The 15,386-nt window shown below is 40.5% G+C and overlaps 1 protein-coding gene and 1 long non-coding RNA gene across 3 annotated transcripts in view; one reads left to right on the forward strand and one right to left on the reverse strand.

Annotated features, from left to right (window-relative positions):
• Positions 1–9,077, reverse strand: part of LOC120562618 — a 51,736-nt gene extending 42,659 nt beyond the window's left edge. Inside the window, exon 1 of the long non-coding RNA XR_005639797.1 lies at positions 8,917–9,077. This is a non-coding gene — a long non-coding RNA (uncharacterized LOC120562618). The remainder of the gene's footprint in view (positions 1–8,916) is intronic.
• The window catches only part of LOC120562617 (low-density lipoprotein receptor class A domain-containing protein 4-like), an 81,670-nt gene that overhangs the window by 7,209 nt on the left and 59,075 nt on the right, over positions 1–15,386 (forward strand). The gene's annotated exons all lie outside the window — the stretch shown is intronic.

Genomic DNA, 15,386 nt, shown 5'->3' on the forward strand with positions numbered 1-15,386 from the left:
GATGTGGCTGCCTCCAATCAGGTACTTTAGAGCTTTGGGTGCCCACAGATAGGTACAATAATTTATTTCTCCATTTCTGATTCAACAACGTCAGGACATCAGGAGAATCTAAACACGGATTGGTTTTGCATTTCACAAATTTGCAGCCGCCACTGCATATTCCCGCCATTGCATTGACTTTGTATGTAATTGCGCTGCCGAATTCAGGCGAAAGAAAATGCCTCTGTGTGAATGCACCATCGTTTAATCCCTTATTGACTCCTATCATTACTATCTTTCTTAAAAAAGTGGGGAAATGCCATGACTGTGTGAGGTCATTTCACTTGTCCCTAATGCAACCACTTTCTTTTTTTAATGGAGACGTTATCTTGATTACTGTGCAGTGGTTTGTTTTCGATTATGGATTCCAGAAGATTCTTTAACAAAGTGAAACTGCACCAGCAATCAGGAAAATAACCTGAAAAACAAGGATTAGAAACTAGAAATTACAATTAACTTTTTTAATGTAGTGTAGTAACTTCAAAATGTCTTTTTTTTTGCTTGCAAGAAGTAATATAATTAAGTCAGGTAGTAGTCATCCGCAAGTAATTGAATAAAAAAATTTGCACTTTTTGTTGTGTGACAAGTACCTTCTTAATTTTTGAATTTTTTGCCTGTAAAAAAATGAATAGGGTATCAAAACTCAATACATTTTTGGTATAACCGAAATGTGTCTATAGCACTAAGTACAAACAACTGTCAAATACAGAAAGCTGACATTTAAAGTCTGGTTAGATTTATAGTCCTGTTTACTTATTCTTTGATCAGTTAGTTGATTTAAATCAAACCATTGCCAATTTATTACTCTTATTTTTGGCAAAGTTCTTCAATCAATCAATCAATCAATCAAATTCTTTATATAGCTCATTTCAAACAACAAAATACAATTCAAAGTGATTGAAAAACAGCAGACAAAACAAAGATTAAAAAAGTGGATTTAGAGATTAATGCAATTATATGGTTGCTTGTGTTTAGACAGGGTTTCTGCGGGTCTTAAAAAGTCTGATATTTCAAAATCAAAATTTAAGGCCATAAAAAGTCTTAAAGTATTTTGTCTAGGTCTTAAATAGATTTAAAAGGGTCTTCTTTTTCCTACCTCCATGTAATGCTACCTCTAATGCTCGTTTAAATGCTCTCGCAGCGCTTTAGAATGTTTTATTTTTTATTCTGTGGTGTTGTAGTTCTTTCTTTCGCTAGTGCAAATATAATTCTCTTTATAACGACTACAAATGAGACAACATGCAACTTAACCCTTGTGTTGTCTTCCCGTCAACCTTGAAAAACCTAGTTTCCGACGCCTTTTTTTCACAGTTTTGTTTTAAATTGTTAAATTTTTCTTCTATACATTTTCAGCGCTTATTTCTATGTCCCATATTTTCTGATATGCAAGTGCAAAAGCAATTAAACTAGGAATGTTTGGTGTACGGGCGCTGGAGTCTCATGCAGAAAGTGAGAAACATCTAACTGCTGTGAATGGTCTACTGCTAACGAAAGCCATCAACCAGTTCTGCCGAGTATCTGGCGGCTCCGGCCCCAGCACTACCTCCACACTCCCTAGGCAAGACCGCAGGTCCTGTAAGCGACCTCCGTGTCTATTTTGGATCAGAGCAAACAGAGCGGAGGTACTGAAACTAGGTGCCAATATGTATCTACCAGGCCGAATAGGAACGTGGATTTAGGTGCCTCATTTTGATGGTGCCACTTAAATGCCTGCGCTGCTCTCTGGTGCTCTAAAATGCACAGCAGAGGCAACAGAAGCATCGGTGCAGCAGATAATGTTAGCCTACCGTTAGCCAGTAGCTGCTTGAATATGGTTAAATGCTGAAAGCTAAACGATGTAAAGTGTGGCAGTATTTCACACTGGGACGTCCCACAGTCTGCAGTTAAGACACAGAGTAGCTGCACCATAGACTGGTGGTGCTTTCAGAGTTGTCGGAGAAACAACACAGACGGGACTTAATGGTACGTTCAATTACAGTTGGGAAGCTGGTGGTGCATTCCATGTTTTTGTAAAATACCCTTTTGTCATCTAGTGGTTCTTTTTTTGTTGTGTAACTGCAATTGACTGGTAAAATAAGTTTGTTATAAGTAATTAAAAGTATTGTTTTAGGACTGGTATCGGAAAAAAATTAAACCAAACCCTACTTTGGGTCCTCCACAGGGTAGGGTTGTGCCGATGGACGATATCATCGTGATTTTGGCCAGCCATCAGAGCCACCATCGTGATGCCACGCCACCCACCCTGTCAAACACACTCTAATCCTAGTCGCTGGCGCTGGACGGGAAATTTACATTTGCGTCGGCTTTGCACTGTGCTGCACACGTGCAAGATAGAGCCCCTTAAGTGGAAGATACTTTCTTTCCCCTTACGTGCAACCTATTTGTGAAAAAGACCATCACTTTGAGCAGACTGGATTGGCTGTTAGTAATACAGTCTCTCTCTCTCCCTGTCAGTAGTAGCCCTGGACTATTAACGCAATTAAGCATGCGGTAGTTGAGAGAGAAAAGGCGTTAACGTGGAACACTATCACACTTTCCTTTCTTCCCTCATTGGACTAAGTTTATGGACACTGCTGTGCAACAATAAGTAAGTCTGATGTCCTGTAGGTACGGGACGATGTTATGCAGGATTTATGAATATACGTTAGCAACAGTGGCTAATTCACGAGGGTGCTATTTTATATGTGAGCTTATGAACAGATGCGCAATGCATCTGTTCATGTGCGCTGTGAGAGTTATGTTTCTGTTTATTGAATGCGTTATTCAGTGTATATATATAACGGAGAATGTAGTTTAACCAGTCCTATAATGCGAATGAGCTGAATTGTTTTAGATGATGTTTCCCGACTATGACATTTGCGTTTTTAATGTTGTGATATAGGTCTTAAATTTTATTCATGATGGTCTTAAAAAGGTCTTAGAAAGTCTTAAATTTGACTTTGTGAAACCTTCAGAAACCAGGTTAGACATTTAACATCTAAGAACATTGGCATTTTTGATGAAAAATGGTTCTGTATCAAGACATTTATATTTCTCATTGTAAGGCATCCAAACATTTTCTTTATTGGTACCAAAACTAGGACTAGTATCAACAAATTTCAAGTCAGACCCAGCCATTCCTATGAAGGAAAAACTTTTAAATGTGTCGCTCAAAAGAAAGGACTGGAAGTAGGCCTGTTGTGATAGTCAAATCAATTAATCGCACGATAAAAAGAAAATTAGCTCGATAATTTTTCCAGCCGCGATAATTTCCATTTGCATGCTTGTTTGTTTTTCTCGTCTATCTCTCTCTCTACCAAAGAGACTGGAGGACCAATCTTGGTTCCTTAGCGTAACGAGTCGTGAACCCTCTTGTCAGTCGCATGGTCTTTGTATTGGGAGGAGGGACTCCTGGCGGAGAGAGAGAGAGACAGAAAACGCTACTTGAGAGTTGGAGCAGGGTTTCCTTTGCAGTTTAGGCGCCGTCAAAAAAAAAGAAAATAGTATATGAGTGATATCCGCCGTGTTACTCTGCATCCTGTTTTCTCCCTTTCATTCCAAAGCACACAGTTGACAACCTGCAGGTGGAGACAGGCTCGGACATACACGCCGCTGTGGACTTGTCAGTCTCGCAAGCAGTTTCAGGAAAGTGGCTGCATGTGTCCGACAATGCACAGAACATCATCACCGGTACAAGCCTACAGCTGTCCGTGGACACGGAGTGCGGAAAGTGTGTCAGAGTTGCGCCAGTGTGTGTTTGTGTGTGTGTGTGTGTGTGTGTGTGTGTGTGTGTGTGTGTGTGTGTGTGTGTGTGTGTGTGCGTGTGTGTGTGGGGGGGGGGGGGGGGGGGGCCCCGCCACGAAGCTCCGACATGTAGACAGCAGAGGAGCAGAAGAAAGTAGCTGCACCTTCGCCAAAATGAAGAGTGAAAAACTATTTTGTTACAAACATTTACTCGCCATGTGGCAAATAGCCACATAGAAATAGATAGATATAATTTATTAATTATATATTATTATTAATCTTATTAAATTTAATATTTATGGTTTAATAAATAATTGTTAAATGAACAAATGGCAATTCCACAACTGTACAACAGCGTGAAAGACGACATACTAAAGGAGATCAAAGACATATTGTGGATATTTAAAATGTCTTCCAGTTCCAGTGTTAAATATTCTCTAGAAATAAAAGTGTATTGATCTTTGAAAAGGTGTACCTGCATTATTATGCCATTATCATTATATTAGATGAAAATGGTCTCCGAACAACAATATTATCTTTTATCGCAATAATTTCTGGGACAATTTATCGTCCAGCAGAATTTGTTATCGTGACAGGCCTAGCTGGAAGACACTGAAATATGAAATAATGATCTTAGAATATCGTATCATAATAGAATTATTATTATTATCCTCCTGGTTCTTTTGATGCACACATAGCAGTATATAGTAGCACTATACAGTACATGGACTTGCCATCTGGGAAAGGTCTGAGTCTGTGTGTCAGAGACTTGAGTAGCTGTCTGTGTCTCTGTGTATGTAACAGTTAGCCTGTAACAGTTAGCCTGCAGCAGAGGCCAGCCAGCCAGACAGACGGCTGTGAACGGCCTGATCTGTAATCCTGTGTATGAGTGGTGTTAGTGTGTAGGTGGCAGCAGGGTCATCTGTCAACTACCTCAGGCCAAACACGCACACGGCTACTTGTTGACTCTCCCTCAGACACATGCGCGCGCGCACACACACACACACACACACACACACACACACACACACACACACACACACACACACACACACACACACACACACACACACAGGCACTCTCGGGCTCAGACAATATTTACCCTGCAGTCTCCCGCCAGACAGCCAATCCAATTTCTCACTAAGCTCTTTGTTTTTTTTGGGGCTAGTTTTTTGCCACCTTTTTTGTTTGGTTTGTTTGTCGAGGTGTTGTTCATTTGGAATTGGTTTGGCTTTTTTATTCAGTTTTATTATTAATGAATTTCAGTAATGAGCCCTGGAAAAAAAGAGACTTCAAACTGTGAGTCTTAATAGAAATTCTGACACCTTGGGGAGGGGAGTGTCTAAGACAACCAAACAACAGCATTTAAAAAGAAATCTTTCTTTTTCTCCCAGACAGATTTATTTTGTGATCACTGCTTTTGTAATTAATTTCACAGGGAATTTCTACACTTGGTTAGTGTCTCTCAGTGGAGCCTTATTTAGTCTGCCACCTCTCCTGAGCTGAGGGGTTGTGGCAGTGAACAGTGATGCTAAACCTGTAGCGGTTAAGAATGAGCTCTTTGTTTTATGTAAGTCAGAGGAGTCCCAAGACCCTATTACACCATGGAGGTGTAAGGTAACTTTAACATATTTTCTGGTAGAGAGCACACTGCAACACTATCCATATTGTAAAGTCATCTGGAGAGAGTATTATAGTTTTCCCAATTACATAAATATTTTCAGGATGCTGAAATATTTATCTTAATTAGCCATTGCCTTTGGGTGTTTTAGCCTCTTAAAATCCAATAATACCCTTATATTTTATCTTAAGTTTAAAGGTTATTTTCTACTGTCTGACAGAACATGAACTGTATTTTAATTATCTGCTTGTTCCAGATCTTTATTGAAGCTATATGAAGTCAACAATGAGTGAAATAGGACAGATTGTTTTAATCATAGATTATAAGATGTCAGCAAATAATGAATAGTTCCTAGAGATTTCAAATGTCTGACCAACAGTTGGACCCAAACCCAAGTAATTTACTATAAGACACACAAAATAACCTGTAAATATTCACATCGGAGAACATCATACCAGTGAATCTTTTGCAATTTTATCCTTAAACAATTACTTAAATGGTAAATTGATTTTAAAAATGTTTGGCAATTTTCTATCGATTGACTGATTAATCAACTAATAATTGCAGCTCCACATTGAAATATTTAACCCCAAGATTGCATGTTTTTATAGCTGCACCATTCCATCAAATGGAAACATTCTAGGGGCACCCTGGTAGCTCACATGGTAGAGTGTCCGCCCCATGTACCAAGGCTCACTCCTTACCGCAGCGGCCCAGGGTTCGGGTTCCGACCTGCGGCCCTTTGTCTTTCTATGTAAACTTTCTGATCTCCAGCAGAATTTTAAATAAAGTTCTGTGGGTTTGAACAAAGTTTGGCTAAACAACATGTAATGATTTGGAAGAGGGGCAGTATGAGACACATGATGATTGTTTTCAACATCAAAGCATGTAAACCTATTCTAGTAGACCCCAAGAGTACAATGTGATGCTGAAAAGGAGGCTACGTTCAGATTGCAGGCAAAAGTGGCCCAAATCTGATATTTTTGGGGTCAAGTGACCAGGTCAGACTTCTTCAGAAGTAGTGTGAACACTCAAATCTTGCCCAGATCTGATTTTTTCAAATCAGCAAGCAAGACGCGCCTGCTGCCTGTGGCTGCATGTGTCGGACAATGCACAGAACATTAACCGGAAAGTGTGCCTCCCGGACGGTGAACTGAGACTCCGTTTCCTGCTTGTCGTAATGATCGGTTATTTAATTTCAATGTGCTTTCTTTTGGAAGGCTGGCTGCCAAAAATCACCACTTACTTACTAGCTAATTAATTAGCCTGAGGTAAACGATAGCTATCAGTAAACAGAAGTGATGTGGTGGCTAGTGTCTGTGTGTGTGCGTGTGTTGGCCAGCCCCCGCGAAGCTCCGACCTGCAGATAGCAGAGGAGCAGAATAAAGTAGCTTCACCTTCGCCAAAATGAAGAATGAAAAACAGAACTATTTTGGTACAAACATTTACTCGCCATGTGACAGCCACATAGATATAATTTAGTAATTATATATTATTATTTAAATTTAATATTTAGTGTTTAATAAATAATTGTTAAATGTAGTACAGAGTCTGTAGTCTATTGCACAAATACTCGAGGAATGCTGCAAACACTTGACAGCCAGTATGAATTGCCTGGGAGAACATACGTGTCACAAACGGCAATTCCACAACTTCAACCGCTTTTTTCGTTTTTGAAAAAATAGCAAATGAAATGGAAGAACAGGGACACAGGAGAACGTGGCTGCAGTGTCAAAGGAAGGTGAAGAGCTTTATAGCTAAATTTAAAGAAGTAAATGATTCCAATAACCGAAGGGGTCGTGGTCGCATCACCTGCCCATTTTATAACGAGCTTAGCTGCGTTTTGGGCGATAAACCCAGCTGTCAACCGTTGGAGCTGATGCATAGCTACAAAGCAGGCAAAGAGGAGCCTGAAACTCCAGAGGAGCGAAATAGCCAATTTGGCTCCTCCTCAGCACCTGCTCATTAAAGTGATGGTTCGGAGTAATTTCACCCTAGGGTCCTTTGCACCATGACCTCGAGCCAAACAACCCCCCAGAAGCTTTTTTCACCTGGGTCAAACATTGGGAGAGTTAGCGTTATCAGCTCAATAGTTTAATGCAGGCGCTAATGGATCCACGTTTGTATCTCATAAACGAACCAAATGCCCAAAATGATACCAAACTTCTACACTAGGACAAATAGGTTATGCACTCATAAAATGATGGATTGGAAAGTTTGTAAGTACACCATAAGTTTATGTAAATAACACTTGACTGTTGGCTTCTGCTCTGCTGCTTCTGCTACTGGCAATACAACGAGTGCTTCGGGACGTCTACAAATTACAACACCGAAAAGACATACAACAAAAATATTTATTAATTTAATGATTAAATAAGGTAATGTCTCAAAACTTACTTCAATTATATCTTGTCTCCTGCTACTTATTTTTTTTTAAGTAAGTGCTGTAGTATAACTAGCAGGAGACAAGATATAATTGAAGTAAGTTTTGAGACATTACCTTATTTAATCATTAAATTAATAAATATTTTTGTTGTATCTCTTTTCGGTGTTGTAATTTGTAGACGTCCCTAAGCACTCTTAGCAGCAGAAGCAGCAGCAGAGAGCAGAAGCCAACAGGCAAGTGTTATTTACATAAACTTCTGGTCTACTTACAAACTTTCCATTTTATGATTGCATAACCTATTTGTACTAGTGTAGAAGTTTGGTATCATTTCGGGCATTATTAGTGGGGTCATTTACGAGATACAAATGCGGATCCATTAGCGCCTGCACTAAGCTATTCAGCTGATCACGCTAACTTGTCCAATGTTAGACCCAGCTGAAAAAAGCTTCTGGGGGATTGTTTGGCTCTAGGTCATGGTGCAAAGGACCCTAGGGTGAAATTACTCCGAACCATCACTTTAATGTTATGGCTGCCATTACACAAACATTTTTAAATAAAAGCGAAAATGCTTACTTCCTCCATAACCTCCCTAACTTTAGTGCAACAGCTTGCTGCGTCTGATATCATTGTTATTGTTCTTTTGCGCATGCGGGTCAGTTAGAAACCGCAAACAGTTCACACTGGAATCTGATATAGGCCACATTTTAAAAGGTAATGTGAACAGCCAAACAAATTATCAGATCTGAGCAAAAAATCCGAATTAAGCATTAAGACTTGCGGTGTGAACGCAGCCTAATAGGGGCTCTTTAACAAGGTGCATCTGGAGACACATTCTACTGCCAGGTGTGAACACACGTACTTGTGATCGGATCACTCGGCACAGATGTTAAAACTAGGGATGTCTCGATCAGCTTTTTTGACCCCGATTTGATCCGAGTTTTTAAATAATGAATAACTACCGACAGTCCAGAACCGATACAAAAAGAACTAAGTAAACAAAGTAACTAAAATATGTCTTAAGCTTAATACATTACCAAGCAAATGTGTGTTTTCTCTCAACACTGAAACAGTTCTCTTTAGGATCCCAACAAACCCCCAACCAAAACATAAACAGCTTCAAGTTCCCCGCTGGACAACAAAAACTAACCTTGCGCTTAATAGTCAACCTTTAATTTTCTTCTCGTGTGATGTTGGCTCCAGGGAATGACTGCCTGAAAGCATGGTTTTCTGGTGGAATCATGGAAGAAGTGTGGAGAATTGGATAATCCGCTTCTGTAAAAAACGGGTGACTAAGAAAGATGGACTTTGTTACTTGTTGCCAAGGGCTGGCAAGCTACGAGACACTCTGTGGACGGAAACTGGTGAGTGGCTGCGCCATCTTGGTTTGAAAGTGCCAACATCCAGGCAGTCAGGCGGTGTGTCTGTGGTGCAGGGCATGTGTGATTAAAGGCAGTGATCACTACAAGCTGATGTAAATGATCGGAGTAAGGTAATCGGGGTAAATGCCGATCCCCGATCAGTTAAAAATGAACATGTTCTGAAAGGATTCTGTCCTAGTTAAAGTGTGTTTTAATAATGTTCTGTTAATGTTTTGGGTGTGCATTTATGTTATCTGGCTTTTAGTTTTGTATGGTTTATTTAGTGTTCATGTTTATCTACATTTATTGTTGCACCACGACCGAGACCCTGGTGGGGACTGATGGCCTCTGGGCAGTGAGAAAGTGTTGAGTCAAATACACAGAGTGGAAATCAGTAACTCTGCCTTGTGGGTGAAACTTTCCACGCAGTTCAATACATTGGAAAATATCAAAGTTTTATTTTGATTGTTTTCCTTTCTGATTTTTTGGAACAAATGTATTGAATACGGCTGTAAGGGGCTGCTGTGGCTTAGGTGGTACCAATCGGAAGGTTGGTAGTTTGATTCCTGGCCCTACAGTCCTATGTCCTGACAGCAAGACACTGAACCCCGAATGTGTGCTATCGAAGTGTAAATGTGTGTGAATGTTTATATGATAAGCAGGTGGCACCTTGTACGGCAGCCTCGGCCACAGTGTATGAATGTGTGTGAATGGTTCCTGTACTATGTAAAAGCGCTTTGAGTAGTCGTTAAGACTAGAAAAGCGCTATATAAATATAAGTTTCACCTTGTGTAAAAACTAAAACGGTTTAAAGGAGAACCATTTTTACGTTAATCTTGATCGCTATAAATATGAGTACAGCCGATAGCAAAAAAAAAACCCGAACAGAATCGGTCCTAGCAAACTGAAGTTGCTGCAGCTAATGCCCATAGCTCCCATTTAGCTAAAACGGCAGTTTTGGGGGCATATACTAAAGAGTGCCTTTGTTCCTTTAACAGACACACAATGCAATTAAAATGTCGTTGCAACATGAACAGGGCTCTTACGTGACAACAAGATGCGTTTTCAACTCCGACATCCTGCCGCTAGCTCGCCCTGCTAGCTACTACCTGCCGTCCGAGTCTGTGTTCAGCCAGGCTTCTGCAATAATGATCACGCAGCAGTTCCGTGTGTAGCTCATCTATTGTGTGTGACATAGATCTGGCGTTGGTGAGTAGGAGTTTTGGCGATCTGTTTGGTAGTTTCCTTAGCCGGGCTAGCTGGCCTGACCTGCCTCCTTGCTTCAGCTTCCTCCCCGCCTTCCTCGCCTGCCGCGGCCGACAACAATCCAACGAGCGCCCGCTGGTGGATGTCCTCCAGAGGACCGGCCATGCCTTTGCGGCGAAAAATTTTAGTTTATTTCCCCCTCAAAAATAGGTAATTGAGCACTGTAGTGGTTATGACCATATCAGTGACTATGTAACTACATGGAAACGGACCAAATTATGTCTGTGCCTTGTACAGTAAAATGTGTTACAGATGGCTAGCTGTAGTGTCGTGCTGAAGTCCCTTGGGAATTCAGTTGTAGCAGGAAAAAGGTAAATAGCAGTGTGCAGATCGGAGCGTAGTGTGTGAAGAGTGAAGAGCGGAGGTGTTCACAAGGGAAGAAGCTTGGAGTAACGTAACTATGGAGAATATAGAAGATATTGAACACATAGAAGAGGCTTTTGAGTTTGATGGTCGTCCTTATTTATTCAAACCCGAGTATACAGACGAAGAACTAGCCTCACAAGAGTTGGAGAGAACGAGACAGACAAGAGGTGCAGCAACAGGCAGGTGAAGCAGATGCTCCAAGCGCGAGCTACAGCTAGCTTTCAGTAACGCTATTGCTGTGCAAGCCACAGACATCATTTATCCTGTTTCCATGTAGTTACATAGTCACTGATATGGTCATAACCACTACAGTGCTCAATTACATATTTTTGAGGGGGAAATAAAAAAAAATTTTCACACGAAGGCATGACCTGTCCTCTGGAGGACATCCAGCGGGCGCTTGTTGTATTGTTGTTGTAAGGAAACTACCACACAAATCGCCACTGCCAAGACTCCTACTCACCAACGCCAGATCGATGTCACACACTACAAATACACACGGAACTGCAGCGTAGGGCTGGGGGTAAACGATTATTTATTAAACGATTAATCGGGCGATTATTTTATCGATTAGTCGACTAATCTAATGACTAATTGGACAATTAATCTAACGATTATTTTTCTGTTGCTCGATTAATAAAAACCATAATGTAGCTCAAATAAATACCCAAAAAATCTTAATAATATACTTTATTAAACAGTTTTGCACAGCAAAAAATCTTCTGCTTTACACAAAATTAAATAAATTGAGCGTCAGTGTCAGTTCTGGCAGGCCAGGTAGTCAAGACGCTGCTAACGCTATTGGCCAACAACACGGTCTCATCAGCTGAGCAATGGGAAAATAATCGCTAATTGAAAAATGTATATAGCCTACACCTATTTCAGACTGCTGATATGATTTGATAATACTTCGTTGTTGGTTGGCTTTAGGCCGGTTACACACTGCACGCGTCTCGCGAGCATGGCGTTTCTGTTGCGTCTCAGCTGCGTGTCAGCTGCATGGATTTTTCTGTGTCCTACATACCAGAAGTTTGTCTGACGCGGCGCTGCTCCTGCTGCTAGGTACAGGGAGGGCTGATCTCGGGACATAGTGCCGACAGATTCAAACTCTGATAAATGGGTAAGTGGGCTGTCTGAACAACTTAGTGTAGCTGTAAAGAGCCTATATAGCCTATCTGATGTTGGACCGTCACTCAGAACACACACTACGTTGTTATCGTAGCCTATCCTACCATTTATATATAGCCTACTGATTTGATTAAAGCAAGACAACGTCGGCAGTATTGACTGCAAAATATGTTACAGAATATTTCGTTCTGTATGACAGGTGTAATATTTGAAAATCTTTTCTCTGAAATTTTGTATTACATTTATATCTACATTGATGTCAAAACCTAGACTTTCAAACATCAATATGTCATTTATTAATATGTATTTGTGTCTAAATGACATATAAACATATTTTCCTAGTCTATTTTGCCTGGAAACGCTTCCAACGCGCTCGCGTCTCGCGTGAAAAATAGGCATCGGTTCTATTTCTAGCAGGTACGCGTCTCACGCCGGCAGTGTGTAAGCTCTAACCTGTTAACAGGGGAGCCAAAATATAAACGGACACGCCACGCAGCTGACACGCTCGCGCGACGCTTCCAGTGTGTAACCGGCCTTACTGTTGAAAGTCAGTCTGAAATTACCTTCAAACTAGTTTCTATATCTTCATTTTACTGCTTCATTTTCATGTTTGCTTATAGAAGTCCTGTTAAGGTACTGCTGATGAAAACCCAACATTTCCTTAATTCCCTGCTTCATATTAAAAGCTAAAAATAATGGGTGATTATTGTTATGTTATGTGAAGAATTTATAGGAAATGAATAGGGGTGTCATGATTCTCCAAATCCTCGATTCGATTACATTTTCAATTCTAAGGTCACGGTTCGATTGGATTCTCGATTTTTACATTATTTTTTTTAAAGCACAGGTTGCTATGCTATTTTTAGACTAGACTTTTATGCAATATAATATCTGACCTTTGTTCGCAATGTCACACATTGTCAAATTTAAAACATTTATTAACAACATAATGTAACAATAACTTATATCTATAACCTGCCATCTAGTTTCTCTTTCGTAACTGCAGTCTTCTTAACAGAAGATGACATTCAAGTTCACAACAAAACAAACAAAAACAATAAAACAGCATGTCCATAGTCTTCTCTGAACAATTAAGTGTCTCAACAAACTCATTTTGGTTTTCAGTAAATTATTTATTATTATTATTTTTTTATTTTTTTTATTTTAAGCTTCCAGCCTGGAGCAGAACCCCATAAGTAATAACAAATATGTGTAGGCATCAGAATCCCCCTTTTCTTTTTTCTTTTTTTGTTCGAAGTATAGCTGTTTTTTTGTTTTTTTTACTGTACAAAATGTACACAAACGCAGCCGGTACGAAGCGGAGCCGGTCTGCAGCCGTTACGCATCTGGTGGAAATGAGGAGTTAGGCTATCACAGCAGACGTTGCGATTTAAGAACAGGAATGTGATGTATGTGGTAATATTTTACATAGTTGTGAATTCAAATGAATGAAAAAATACGCTATAAATTCTATTTATTAACTGGTAATTAACTTGCAAAGTGCTAACTTTGCACTAGTTAGTTGCGTTTTAAGCTTTTTTTTCTGCTCGTGGTTCTGCTCGTGGTTGGTGCTGGACGGTGCTCACAGCAGAGAACTAAATGTCACTATATCGATGAGGACTAACGGGTTAAATTGGCCGTCCTATACACAGAGTATAGCAGGCAGACATACAGCTGACACTCGCAGGTGAATGAGTGGAGACGGACTCAGACATACACGCCGCTAACCGCTGTTGGACTGCTGTGTCGGTCCTGCAAGCGGTTTCAGGAAAGTGGCTGCATGTGTCCACGATAATGCAGGGATGATAATTGCTGCGCAACCGGTAAGTAGTCTGCAGCTGTCTGCGAACATGGAGTGCGGAACGTGTGTCCGAGCATCTATCTCAGTGGAAAAAGGTCAATCCTTGCGTACTTTCAACTGTCCTGGCAGCACCTTCACTGCTCAGTGCTCCAGCACCAGCAGCAATCACAACATTGTCACGGGCTGCTGTGACTCCCATATGAACGTAAAAAATTTAAATGTAAAAACATCTGGAAGAGCCGACCATAGACTGTAGAGGAGCCGACGTACAGGACAGGCGTCCGCTCATTGTCTTCTCCACACGTGCCACATGACGGTTCGCATACACAGTGGTACTATGTCACAGTTACACACACACCATGCATTTTGTACACACAGCGGCAGCTGCAGCCCACACATTGAGTGTGCGGTGGAGAGAGAGAGAGAAAAAGAGAGGGAGGTGGGTTTGTCAGGGAGTATGAAATTAGCAGTAACGTTGTAGCTGTAAATGTAACAGTGCAGAGTGTGTATAGTTTATCTGTTGGTGAATAAATACTACAACACTCAATACCCAAGCCAAGTTCCTGTGTCTTGCTTGCTACCTGGTGGTTAAAGCAAATGGGGTTAGCTGGCACGGAGATAGCCACAACTTCAGCACAGGGTTACTAACTTAAGGTGGGCTGGCTTTAAGGTGGACCAGCTATTCTCATTTTAGTGACAAGCTGCTCCTCCATGTTTTGCTTTAGATATCTCTGACAACCACTAAGCTTTAGGCAAATAATTGCGCGATGACGTCACCAACATGCAAGTGAGCGTTTGACGTCATGTGCACGCCCAGGGAAAATCTTTCCTTTGTGTCTAGATTCTGCACCCCCAAACCCCACGCACGCACAGACGCACACACACACCCCAGACCTCCTCCCTTAGTTCCCAAAATGCCCTTGGGACCAGGGCAGATTTGTAGTCCTAGTGTGCTTTGAAGACAGGCCACATCCGTCAAGTGTGTGTGTGATTGTGATGGGGGTCGTTTGTAGTCTCGGTAAACATCTGTTTACACACAGTTTGACTGTTTAAGATACTAAAGATTTTAAACCCTTCCTGACCAGATAATATAGTAAGATGTATCCTTGGTGATCGACTGTAAATGGCTAAATCATAACTGGATAGTAGGTACATGATAATTACAGGCCTTTGGTTGTACTTTATCTAGGTAGATACAGAAGCCTCTCTTTCAGACTTGTCTGAAGCAGTCAAATATCAGAATTATGCATCTGATTGTAAGTTACCTTGTTTAAGGGGAAATTGACGTGTTCCCAACAGATAACAGTACAGTAAAGATAATGCTAATTTTGTTTTTCAGTAAATTATTTATTATTATTTATATATATTATTTTTACATTTTAACCCAGTTTAAGCTTCCAGCCTGGAGCAGAACCCCGTAAGTAATAAAAAATATGTGTAGGCATCAGAATCCCCCTTTTCTTTTTTCTTTTTTTGTTCGATATTTTTATTGAAAAATATGGCACAATGGAAAATACATTACAGTGAGGTAGGGGGAACACAATTAAAGGGAAGGAGTAAACAAAAAGTAATTGTGTCAAGTGTTGTTTGTGTATCTTAAGAGGTCAACAAAAAAGAGAGCCATACTTAACGTTTTTTTTTTTAACTGTACAAAATGTAAACAAACACATACACAAAGAAAATACAAAATTCAAATTC

This window comes from Perca fluviatilis, chromosome 7, assembly GCF_010015445.1.
Source record: "Perca fluviatilis chromosome 7, GENO_Pfluv_1.0, whole genome shotgun sequence".
In the NCBI taxonomy this organism is placed as follows: Eukaryota; Metazoa; Chordata; class Actinopteri; order Perciformes; family Percidae; genus Perca; species Perca fluviatilis.